Raw genomic sequence first — 11,826 nt, forward strand, 5'->3', positions numbered from 1 at the left:
TCCATGCCTTGTCCCCAGTCCCTCTGCAGCTCTCCTGGAGCCCCTTTAGGCCCTGCCAGGGGCTCTGAGCTCTCCCTGGAGACTTCTCTTGTGCAGCTGAACACCCCCAGCTCTCCCAACCTGCCTCCATGGGAAAATTTACTGAGGTAAACTATGGAAACTAGGTCAATTTCAGAAAAAATATGCCAAGTCATCAAGATTACATTCTGCACATTGATGTGGAAAATCATAGCAAGCCACAGGTAAAGGAGAATCCAGCTACCCAGAGCTCCTGGCTGGAGGACAGCTGCTCCCTGTCCTACTCCTCTTGCTTACCTCAAAACATGTTGGTGAAAGCGTGTTGGAAATCCTGCTCTGGGATTCCACATTGTAGTGCATGGTAGTGAGCCACACATGGCCACATTTTGTTTATGACAGATGGCTCTTCCCAAAAATATGATGTGCAAGATTGTGCTGACTTGGACAGTTCTGCATAAACTGAGGGGGATTGACAGGGTGTAATATACATTTTCTGTTTACTAAAAGTCTAGAAGAGAATGGGCCAAGCCCAGCAAAGAACAGCCTGTTTCAAAGATATTACGGCTGGAAAATGTTGTTTCTCACAGAGATCATCTCTCTGTAATAAGCTTCATGGTGATCCTGTATGGTGGAGGAAAAAAAAAAAAAACAACTATGCAGATTGGGAAAGGAGTCAATCACATGATTTTTATTTGTATGCTATCACGGAGATGTCTGTGAGAGGAAAAGAGAACTTCTGCTCATCTCCACAGCTCTGCACAAAGCCAGCCTAGCTGGAAACGAGCTACCTCATGGCCTAGAAACTGCTTGTGGGAACCATGTGGAATTCAAATGCAAGAAGGAGGATTTGTCAGTGATGAACAGGCACCCCCAGAGGGGCTGTGTTGATGGACAATTTGCAACAGTCAGCTGGGAATTGGACCAAACAAAGCACACATGCAACCTTGCTGGAGTGACAGCTTGGAAGAGCCATGCTGAAATTCCCAGCTAGGAATCCAAGCTCACACGTAGGACTTGCTCTACGTTTGCTGTTCTTTTTCCTACCCTTTGTTGGATGTATGCTGAGTGGAGAATGCGTGCATAATACGGGGTTAACCAAAAAAATTTTTCTAAATCCTGAGGATTATAATTCATCATGAGATATTGGGGTTATTCTGATGTCCCTCAACAGTAGAGATTAGTGTAGGTCTGGTGGGGTTAATGTGGCAGAACTGATTTGTGCCAGCTGAAGATCAACTCCTGCTTTAAATGTTTTACTGGAAAAGGAGGAATTAATTGTTTTGCTCCAGATTTTTCCAGATGTTGGAGACTGGAACCTGCTACTGAAATGGGATCTCTCATCCCCTTTAGCTTTTCAGATTACACAGAAGACAGACAGACAGACAAAGCATAGAGGGCATTTTTGCTGCAGCTTCTATTTTTGTCACTTCCTCTGAACTGTGTAAAACCTCCCATGACTAAAATGTCTTTCTTTGGCACAGGGGAATCACATCTTCTGGGATGATATAACTGAGTTGTGTGGGAAGCATTTTTCTCCTAGGCTAAGAAACTGATATTAAAAAAAATACCATTACATTGCAAACTGAGATCTTTGGGAAAGTTCGTGGGAAATAGGAGAGGTCTATCCTCAAAACAGCCGATTAATTCATTCTTAGGTTAAAATGTGGGACTTCTCAGCATTTCAAAGCCTATGATTTTAGGTGCTTGGAAAGAGCCTCCATTTCTGTAGCTGTCACATTGATTGGAACTCCTTCAGAGAAAAGAATTTAAACCATATGTGCTTCTCTGAACAATTTAATTTCTATCAAAGGTAACGTTTGTTGATGACAAAACATTTTACTTCAAAAATTCCTCTGATGATAAGAATTCACTAAGTAAAGTTTACATAACCTTTTCGGAGACCTTGACAGAAAATCCACGTCTTGAAAGCAACTGAAATCTGCCTGCTTGAAGATGACCGTGGTTTTCCCTTTGCAATTAGTACAGCTGAGTTCTGCACAGAAAAACACTTCCAAGGTTCCTCACTGGACCCACCAGGTTTTTCTCTCAGACTGTATAATCCCATGATTACATGGTGATGTTGATGCAACGTGACATGGTGTGTCAGTGGAGTTTCTAACCACTTATTTTGTACCACTGAAGGGAAAACCCAGCAGCCTGGGCACTTAAACTGAAGCAGAATTAAGAAAAAGAAGGAAATCTGATAATCATTATTGAAATCTACTTGCTGGTAACTGGAACCTTTTCCTGAAAGTTTCAGCTGGTGATACTGTTCACAAAATGCCAGTCCACTTAATAGATATCTCTGCTAGGCTGTTCATTTGGTGCCTGTATTTAGCAGTATTTCAGGACGAAGCTTGGACTGGTTGACAAAAGCTCCTCCTGTATCAACCTTGTGTAGGGTCACACAGATGAAATCCTTGAGCTGGTTATTACATAACCTTGGACATTTCCTCAGCTGCCCTGTTGGCTTTTTCATGCTGTTCTCAGAAGTGGTGGCTTTTCTGATCATGAGTGGTAGGGGTGGGTACAGTGGTCTTGCAGTCACTAACCAGGTGGGTGCTATAGGCTTGTCAAAAAGGGCATCGCTTCCCTGCAACCTGAAATTGCAAAACTTTGCTGAAGATTTTACACTGCAATCAGGAAAATACATCTTTCTGCCTTTCTTTGAAAGGGAATGAAATTTAGCTGGAATCCTTTTAGGAGAATAAAAAAGATCACTTCAGATAGCATTACCAATAAAGCTCCCTCCTTAGCTTTTCTGAGAGAAAGGTTAAATCAGTATAAGGCACAACAAAAGATCAGGGGAGATATGGAATGTTGGCAATATTGCTGAACTACAGACGAACATCTCTGAACACTCTCTGGTCACAGAGAGAGTGCTGAATCCAGCATGAAGAATGGCTTTTGAGAAATGTCAGCTGGCAAGAACATGGTGTGGTGTATGAAGGAGCATTGAAAAAACAGGGAAAAAATGACTGAGATGGGATACCAGCTTCTGCTGTGCAAAAATTGCTGTAATAACTACCTAAAAATTGTAAACAGACTTGGTATTAAACTCCTTTGCAAATAACATCAGCCAGGACTAGTCAAACTGCAGGGTTTTCCTCCAGATCACGGGATTTTTTTTGGGAGTAGAGCTCACCGTTTCTCAAGAAGCAGTGGTGATATGGTAACTTGGCTCTGCACCATGAAGGTATATAGCTGCTCCGCAGTATATAGAAGATTTGGGATGAACTAGCTCCTCCCAGAGGTGAAAGAGTTCCTGGTGAGTGGGTATTTTAGTATTTGAAATTGTTCTCTCATTGGAAAAGCCAATGGAAGTTAAGCATCTCCAACTATGAAACCATAATGGTTATTATTCACCTATTCTCTAAAAGTGGTCCACTGCAAACAGATCTAGCAAGATAACAGGAGTCAGTGTTTAGCCATTGTAGGTGTGAACTATTTGTGTGGTCATCCAAGCCTATTTTTTTCTAAGGTCATTCAAATAGGTGGCAATAAAATCTCATCATCAAACTTATCCAAACCTCTTAGAAAAATTCAAAACAAAATTACTGTATGAGGAAATGACATCCTGATTTAGAACGCTTGAGATGTAGCAGTCTGAGCTGTGATTTTTAGAAGTGTTAACTGTGCATGATTTTCAGATGAAATCAAGAGGAACAGGAGGGTGTTGTTTAGCCACAGTTTCACACCTTCATCTCTGGTGAATGCTCACTTTGCTGGTCTAGTCTACACTGGTCTTAAAAGACAGCTGCTGCTCTCTGACAACTCTTTGGAATGTAAAGTGATGCTCGTTTTAGTCTTCACCTTGCACTGGTCAGAGGAATCAAACTCACCTTCCAGCTGTAATGGCCTGGGAGCACCCTGCAGGTGAGCTGTACTGTCATAAATGCCTGTGTCAGTGCCCTTTTGGTAAGACTTGAAATGTCTCTTCACTTACAAAGAGTACCAGAGTATCCTGAGTTGGAACGGACCCACAAGGACATCAGTGTCCAACTCCTGTCTCTACACTGACACTCCAACAATGCCATCCTGTGCCTGGGAGCATTGTCCAAAAGTTCCTGGAGCTCTGGCAGGCTTGGGGCCATGGCCATTCCCTGGGGAGCCTGTTCAGTGCCCAGCACCCTCTGGAGGAAGAACCTTCTCCTGATATCCTACCTAACCCTCCCTGGCACAGCTCCAGCCATTCCCTTGCATCCTGTCACTGGCCACCAGAGAGAAGAACACAGCTCAGGCTCAGTGCATAGGTTTGGGTGAGTTACCCCATCTGAGGTGAGTCAAAGGTGATTATCTGCTGCAGTCATTTACAAGAAATCCCTGTACCCAAGGTGTAGGCAGCTCTGTAGCTCCCAACTCTCCTTATTGGTAGTACATGTAACACTTGTAAAGCAGAATTCAACTGACCTGCTTTAGGTGTCTGCTGCAGATCAGATGAATCATGTCCCAAAAAGTGCTATTTCTAAAGAACAAACTCAGATATATCAGTATTGTTGATGTCTAAAGTTGGGCAGAATGAGTACATTCTAGTGGGATTTAAGATATGATCCTGTGAGTCTGAGCCCATGCTACCCCTGGCCAAGTGATGGTTAGACAAAAATAACAAAATACAAGTGCAGTGGTCAAAGGCAAAGCAAACAGGAGCAGTCTTGGCTCAGGTATTAACATAGCTATACATCCTTTGGGACCAGCTGACTCCTTACAAACAGCCCAAAATTCAGCCAAGAACCCTGAAGGCTTCATTACCAAACTAGTAAAAGCTTTGACATCGAAAGATGCTCCTGAGGAGGGCTGTCTTTGTTGGCCACCAGGCTGCTAATCCACAAAATCTGGTGAACAAGTGGCTTGACATATTATTAGTATGTTTTATTAACTTGTTATGGAACATTATTAGTTTAACTAGAAGAGTTAGAGATGGATAAACACTAGTAAATTTGGACTTTGCCCTTCAGCTTCTGCAATATTCCTGTCTTAAGCCTTAAGAAGACTGTGACAAGCAGGGCCTCTGCATATGTAAATGTGGGTTTTCCCTTCCCAGAAAATTAGTGCCATTTCCCTTGGATTAACTTGGAGAGAAGCAGGACAGTGTTTATTGGGTAAGGCACATTAATACCCTCACAAATAGTGACCTCTTGCAAGTTGTGGATGCCGTCATGTATACAAATCCAGTCAAAAAGATAAACAAAGACAGAGAAAGCATCCAGTTGTCAAGAATGCATTCCTAAATAGATGAAGGACCACAGCTGAAGAAAAGCTCTAGGTCTGTTTTAAGTCTGCTTTTTTTCTCTCTGTTTTTCTGGAGCTGGTGTGTGGCATAGATTCATCTTTATCTTCATGTCCCTATAAATGTCTTTTTTTCTGTTCAGGCATGATTTTTTTCTTCTATTGCGACCGTATGTCACCACTTCCAAATGTAACTCTGAAGAAATTTTTTTGTTCATGACAAAAGGTAGTGTTAGAAGGAAAATGTGAGGAGATTTAAAAAAAATATAAAGAAGTTGGTCATATGGTTGTGGGGTCTTGAACCTAAAAGGGAAATACAACGTCCAGCAAGTGATGTTTCTCTGCTGCTGAAAATCTTTTTCAGCAGTGTAATAATTTCATCTGGTTTCAGCCACAGACTGAAGAAGTGCATGCTCTAGTTACCTCAGAAAATCTTTTTTCTGGGAAGACTTTAATAAGGACTGCAGTACATTTAACCTGTCTTGCCTTACTTGAGCTTTGAACCACGGCATGCTGCGGAGCTCTTGGTGAAATGGGCGAAAGCTTTTCACTGCTTCCCCTCCTCTCTCTTAGAACGGATCTGAAATAAGATGCCTCTAGGTCAACGCCTGCAGATCCCTGGGGAAGGAAGATCACCACACTCAGACCACTACGGAGCAGATTGCTGGGAGGAAGAGGACCAGGAACAGATGCTTATTCTCTTCTGTGAGTTTGGCTTTTTGTTTTCATATTTTCTGGTAGTCCTGTTTGAAAACAGAGTCTGGCTGAAACAGCATCTTTGGGGGATTTCTCTTTTTGTTAGAGTGTTTTGTAAAGTGTAACTTTGTTTATTGCTTTGCTACTTTAGTTCGTGTTTCCTGCTTTTCCAGCCAAAGTGAAGAATTAATTCTTTGTTGAGTCCAAGTGCTATCCACAGAATGAAGGAGCAGAAGAGAAATGGAGAATTAAAGAGCGAGAAAAAATTTTACTCTAGAGCAGAAATTTCCGTGAAGAGTTTCATGATGTGTCTCTATCCTGATGGGTACAGACAGACTGAAGCTCCCTATCATGAGCAGCCCCAGACTTGAAATGTGTTTTGGTTCAGAGAAGTGCAGGATCCTCCTTGGGTCTGGGTGACCACTGGGTCATATTAGGCCACAGCTGATCCTGAGCTGTCAAACCCATTGTAAATGCATCCAAAATTCCAGTCAAATGGGGAGCCTGAGTTAGGGTCTTAGCTGGGAATCTTAGCTTTCCTGCCTCAGGTGTAGGGTCCCAGTTCTATGTGTGCACGAGGGCAAACTATCCCTCTGTGTCATTTTCGTCTTCTTGTTGCAGAGTGGGACCATTCATCTGAAATCATGGTGAAATCACATCTATTCCTATCCACTGAGTTTTTCCCTAAAATCTGTGGAGACAGACCCTAGGAAAAGATGAAGCAATATTTCTGCAAGAAGCAGACATTTGAAGAGTGTTATTTTCCCACACCTTGAGCATCATCTTCACAGAAAAACATATTCCAGGTAAATTTTAACCAAACTGCACTCCTGAGTTTAAGTTTAACCAAACTGCTCTTCATGAGCACAAAACCAGTTAACCAAACTGCTCTTTATGAGCACATCTCATAAATATTACAGTGAAAGGTGAAAACAGGAGATTTGATACTTGAGACACGGTCTTTATTTGACATTGCCCGGTTTTGGTGGATGTTTGGCCTGTTGGAGAGAACAGAGACGATGGTCTTGTTGGGAGCTTGCTTAACAACCAGCTTTAATGCATAACCAGGCTGCCATGTACCATGGCAATCATTCCATGCCTCTGTACTGACTACATGACCCCAGCAATAAAAACATTGCTAAGTGCTGAGAGCAGCTAAAATAGAAATAACCCTGAAATACAAAAGCTGAGAGAGTGGCATGGGATTTTACCACCATTTTGTTAATGAATCTTCACCAAACTACTTCCAGAGCTTTTGAGGAGGTTTGAAACCTGCTGACTCAGAATCTGAATTGTGGCAAGGCCTAAGCCCCGTGGCGGGGCTGGAAAATCAGAGTGAATATCATCTCCTCAAGTTTTTGGTTGCTTTGATAATTTTTTTTTTGTTTCCTGGGACATGCAGCTTTATGCAGTGAAAATAAGTTACTCTGCTACCAGAAGACTGGTTTGAAGCAAACCAGGAATACATGAGTGTGTGGAGCAGAAGTTGGTGTTTGCTCTGGGCTGCATTTTACAAAACCGTGGTCAGTGTGTGTCATGGAGCCAGGACTCACTGCTGATCAAGGAATATCCTGAGCTGGAAAGGATCCACCAGGACCACTGAGTCCAACATTTGGCCCTGCACAGGACCATCCTTAAGGATCTCAACATGTGTCTGAGAGTTTTGTTCAAATGTTTCTTGAACTCTGCCAGGCTTGGTGCTGTGACTGCGTCCCTGGGAGCCTGTTCAGTGCCCAATCACCCTCTGGGGGAAGAAGCTTTTCCTGATATCCAACCTAAACCTCCCCTTCCACAACTTTGGCCATTCCCTCAGGTCCTGTCCCTGGTCATAGAGAGCAGAGATCAGTGTCTGCCCCTCTGACGTCCCTTGGGAGGAAGTTGCAGATCCCAATGAGGTCTGAGCTCAGTCTCCTTTTGTCCCAGCTGAAGAAGCCAAGTGACCTTAGCCACTCCTTGTATGGCTAATAAGGGTAACAAAAAAACCACTTTAAATCATTTTCCTCCTCCATGCTGCACATCCTTTGTGTACAATCTGAACTGAGTTTCTTGCCCTGGCTTCATGTATCTGCTTTCTATTGGGAACCATCATAATCCTGTTAATTTTCAATGCAGTTCAAATAAAATGCATGTTCACCCAGGCTTTACTTTGTAATGACACCTATAAACTCCTCTGATGATGCAGAAAATGCCCAGGAAACCTTTAATGACTGACAACTTTTGGTAGTCTGAAGTTTCTGCTCTGCTGTGAGATGGTCTCTCCTGTTTCATGTATGTGGGCATGGGTTCAGCACTGAGTCAGATGGAAGAGATCCAGCAACTGAATCATCACTGCCAGCATCTGACATCCACCTACCTGCTGAGTTTATCCAGGCTTAGCTTGGGAGGTCTGCTGGGTACCAATGCCAGCACAGCAATTAGAGCACTCCTCAAACTCCTCCCCTTGCCCCCAGAAAAAATAACTTTCAAGACTAAAGTACTGGAATAATGGCTGAAACCCTGGATATGCTCCAGAAACGATAGTTTCATTTTCGGTTCTCATGCACAGCTGAGAATGGAGCCCTTTAAGGTTTTGTTTGTTTGTTAAAACAGGATGGACTGTTATATTCTTCTCTGGAGACCCTTTTAGAGTTACAGATTGTGAAGAGATACTGCACTACAGACCAACTGTGAAAGCTTATTGTCCTTATCCCACAGCAATAAATGCATTCCATAAATTGCAATTAAAGATGCAGTTAGGGAGTCTAGTTAAATGAGTGGCAGTCCTCCAAACATGTTGGCTTTTACTTTAAGAAAGGGCAGAGGTGTTCTATATTTTGGCAGTGCTTTCATGCCTCCTTGTGCCAAGAAGGACCCACTGAAGCTGGAGAGGTGTTGCCTTCAACAAAGCTGTAATGGCTTAACACAGCAATCTGTCTTATATTTAGTAAGAGCTCTGCTCAATATTCATTAAATCAGGCTCAAGAGACAGGGGTAGTGTTAGTTACCAGCAGCTAACACAGACCTAAATTATGTTTGTACTGGGTGTAAATTTAAAATTGAAATTGTGCCGATAACTTGCAATATGTAGCTTATCTTTGCAGGGATCATAGTTGGAGTGGTTTAAGAAATAAGGGGAATTTTGCTGTTCCACATTTCAGAATGATTGTGGGGAAGGGAGTCTAAGGACAGTCTGCCTTTCACTCCTCATTTAACACTGTCTGATGCAACTCATGTTGTCTTGATTATGTGACAGCAAAAGCCCCACATGACTTCCCAAATCCTTGTTAAATTGGCAGTGTCTCAGTCCCATAACTCTCTTTGTCCAGCCAGAAAAAAAATATTTTCAAAACTTCAGTGACATGTCATGAGTTCAACCAAGGTTTCTGAGTTTGCTGAGTCTGAAATGACAGTTCTGTCCTGCAATTTGGGGCATTCATTTCAATAAATCCTATCAGATTGGCATGGAAAAGTCAAAAGTTGATGGAGAAAGGACAGGTAAATTGCATTGGAATATCTAAATATTATGCAGAGTTTTCTTGTTTTTAATGGTAATATCAAGAAATGTTTCTGTTTCAGAATCCAGACGGAAAAATTTGGCTATAAAAGCTAGAGGAAATGTCATAAAAAGTTCTGCTTTCACATTAAAAGCTGCATCTATTTTCCCAGCTAAGCTATTTCTGAAGGATACAAGAAGAGACAGATCATGTAAGGAAATAGGAGCTTGTTTAAAAAAGTGAAATCCGCTAATGCACATGTGTGTTTGTATGTTATTAGTGCTGGAAAGAACTTTTACCCCTGAGAGTGTAAATTCATTTATAAAAAATGAAGACATTCAAGCAGATCTGTATGTATCCAAGCCAAAACACTTTTTTTTTTCAATTAAAAAAAGTTATAATCAACAGCATTTTTATGGAATGTAAAGCTTTGGACTTCCAGTTTTCCCTCATTTCACCAAACTCAAACACAGTGTGAACAAACGCAGGGGTTTGCTGGTTACACACAGGCTCAATCCCTCCAGGCTCCACAACCAAACTCTTTACCAGAATGCTTTCTCTGGTAATATAATTTTTCTCTTGGAGCTGTTTTGACTGGTGCTCAGCTAGGCAGAAACATCATCTTGGATTTGAAAAACACCTCACCTGCTCAAGTTCATAATCCTGTGTATGTCCTGTGTCAGTTCTGTAACTGAACCTGCTCCTGGGGTTGTGGGCTGTGCTGCTCTGTGGGGCTGAGTGTGCTCGCTGCAGGTGAGGACCTGACTCCTTCCAACAGCTGCTGCCATTATGTACTCAGATAACACCACAGCTTTTACATTGCTTTGTTTGCACATTTTTGCTATTAAAGTACAAAAATCCCCACCCAGCTGTGTTTGGCTTTTTTTTTTTATGTTTCCTTTCCTTCGGTTTTCTCCAAGTATTTGCTACCTCTTATTTTTATTTTTTTTTCCCCAATGCATGTATCCTTCTGTTTCGTTGATGTATACAGAGCAATTCTGTTTTCCCTTGACATTTTCTTTCCCTCTTCTTTCATCTTCTGCTGTTTTTTATGACCTTTCCTTCTTTCTCTTTTTCTGCTCGCTACCCTGTGAACATCCCCAGGCCTAACAACACCACCCATGTCAAGGATGTTCCATGGAAAAAAAGACATAAAAAACTTGATAAGCAGCAAGGGATTTTGGTGAATGTAACTTGCTGGCCAATATCTATCTGCCAGGTTAACTTGCTGTAAAAAGTACTTCCCACCTACAGAAATTCTCCTCCTCCTGGCAGGAAGATGCTCACTGCTGCTTGGCTTGTAATATGGGTGTACAGTATTTACTGTATGGGGCAAAGCACCCAAAAAAACCCATGAGGCGTGCCATGGACAGGTACATGGGGACAGTCCAAGGTTGGTTTGGTTTGGTTGGTTTGTTTTGGTTTTATTTGTGCGTGTGTTCAGAGCCAGAATCATTGCCTCAGGCTGGGTGAAGCCAGCTGGTGCAGAACATCCAGCTTGGGGTGAGACTGTAGTTTATGGCCTTCTTTCACAGTCCACTTTCACTGCTTGTACCTGAATGGAAGCCTTTTCCAAGTGAAAGCTGTTTACAGGCCCCCAGCTGCCTGCAAAGCTTGGCAGCTAGGCTGGGAAGGAAGGTAAGAGGACAAAGCAGTTGCTTTTGATGTTTTTCTTTCAGTGTTTCTCAAATGGATAAATTTCACAACATGTCTCCTTCTTGGTCCACTGGTCACAGTTCCCAGTGGATGTATGGAAGTGGGCAGGGTCTCTTTGGCCTACATCATGCCTATGTTTCCCATATGTCTCCGTTTTTGAGACAAAACTTCAGGAGGAAACACTCCGGAATGAGTATTCTTCCCCTTTTCCTCTGTCAATGAGACAAATGGGTCACAAGAAGTGAAAGTGGGAAAAAGAAACCAAACTGTTTATTAATACACAAAAAAAAAAATGGTAGAACAATTTAAAATAAAATAAAAAACCCCTCCAAAATACAACACATTCCCAGAGAGGGAACAGACACATGGGCTTGGGCCAGCCGCGGCCAGCCCCGCAGGCTCACCGCGGAGACAGTGAGGCAAGGGGAAGGAAAGAGAAAAAAGAACAAGAAAAAAACCAACAGAACCTTTTCCCAGCTAGCTGGAACAGAAACAAACCCAAAAAGCAGCACAGTGCTCCCAGCACACTCCCTCCCTAATGCTGCCCAGACCCCGGAGCCGGAGCTGTTGGGCTGAACCGTTCAACCGCCCCCTCGGGTCCGTGGCTCCGGCGCCATCCCCGGGTCCATCTTAAAGGCTCAGCATCCTTGGGCACTGAGCAGATGGTTAAGGAATAAAGCAGCTTCATCATACCAATGTTTCCCACAGCAGAGGATGTGTGTAATAGCACAGAGCACTCGGAGGAGAACAAACTGTT

The sequence above is a fragment of the Corvus brachyrhynchos genome, unplaced genomic scaffold (assembly GCF_000691975.1).
Source record: "Corvus brachyrhynchos isolate BGI_N302 unplaced genomic scaffold, ASM69197v1 scaffold8, whole genome shotgun sequence".
NCBI lineage: Eukaryota > Metazoa > Chordata > Aves > Passeriformes > Corvidae > Corvus > Corvus brachyrhynchos.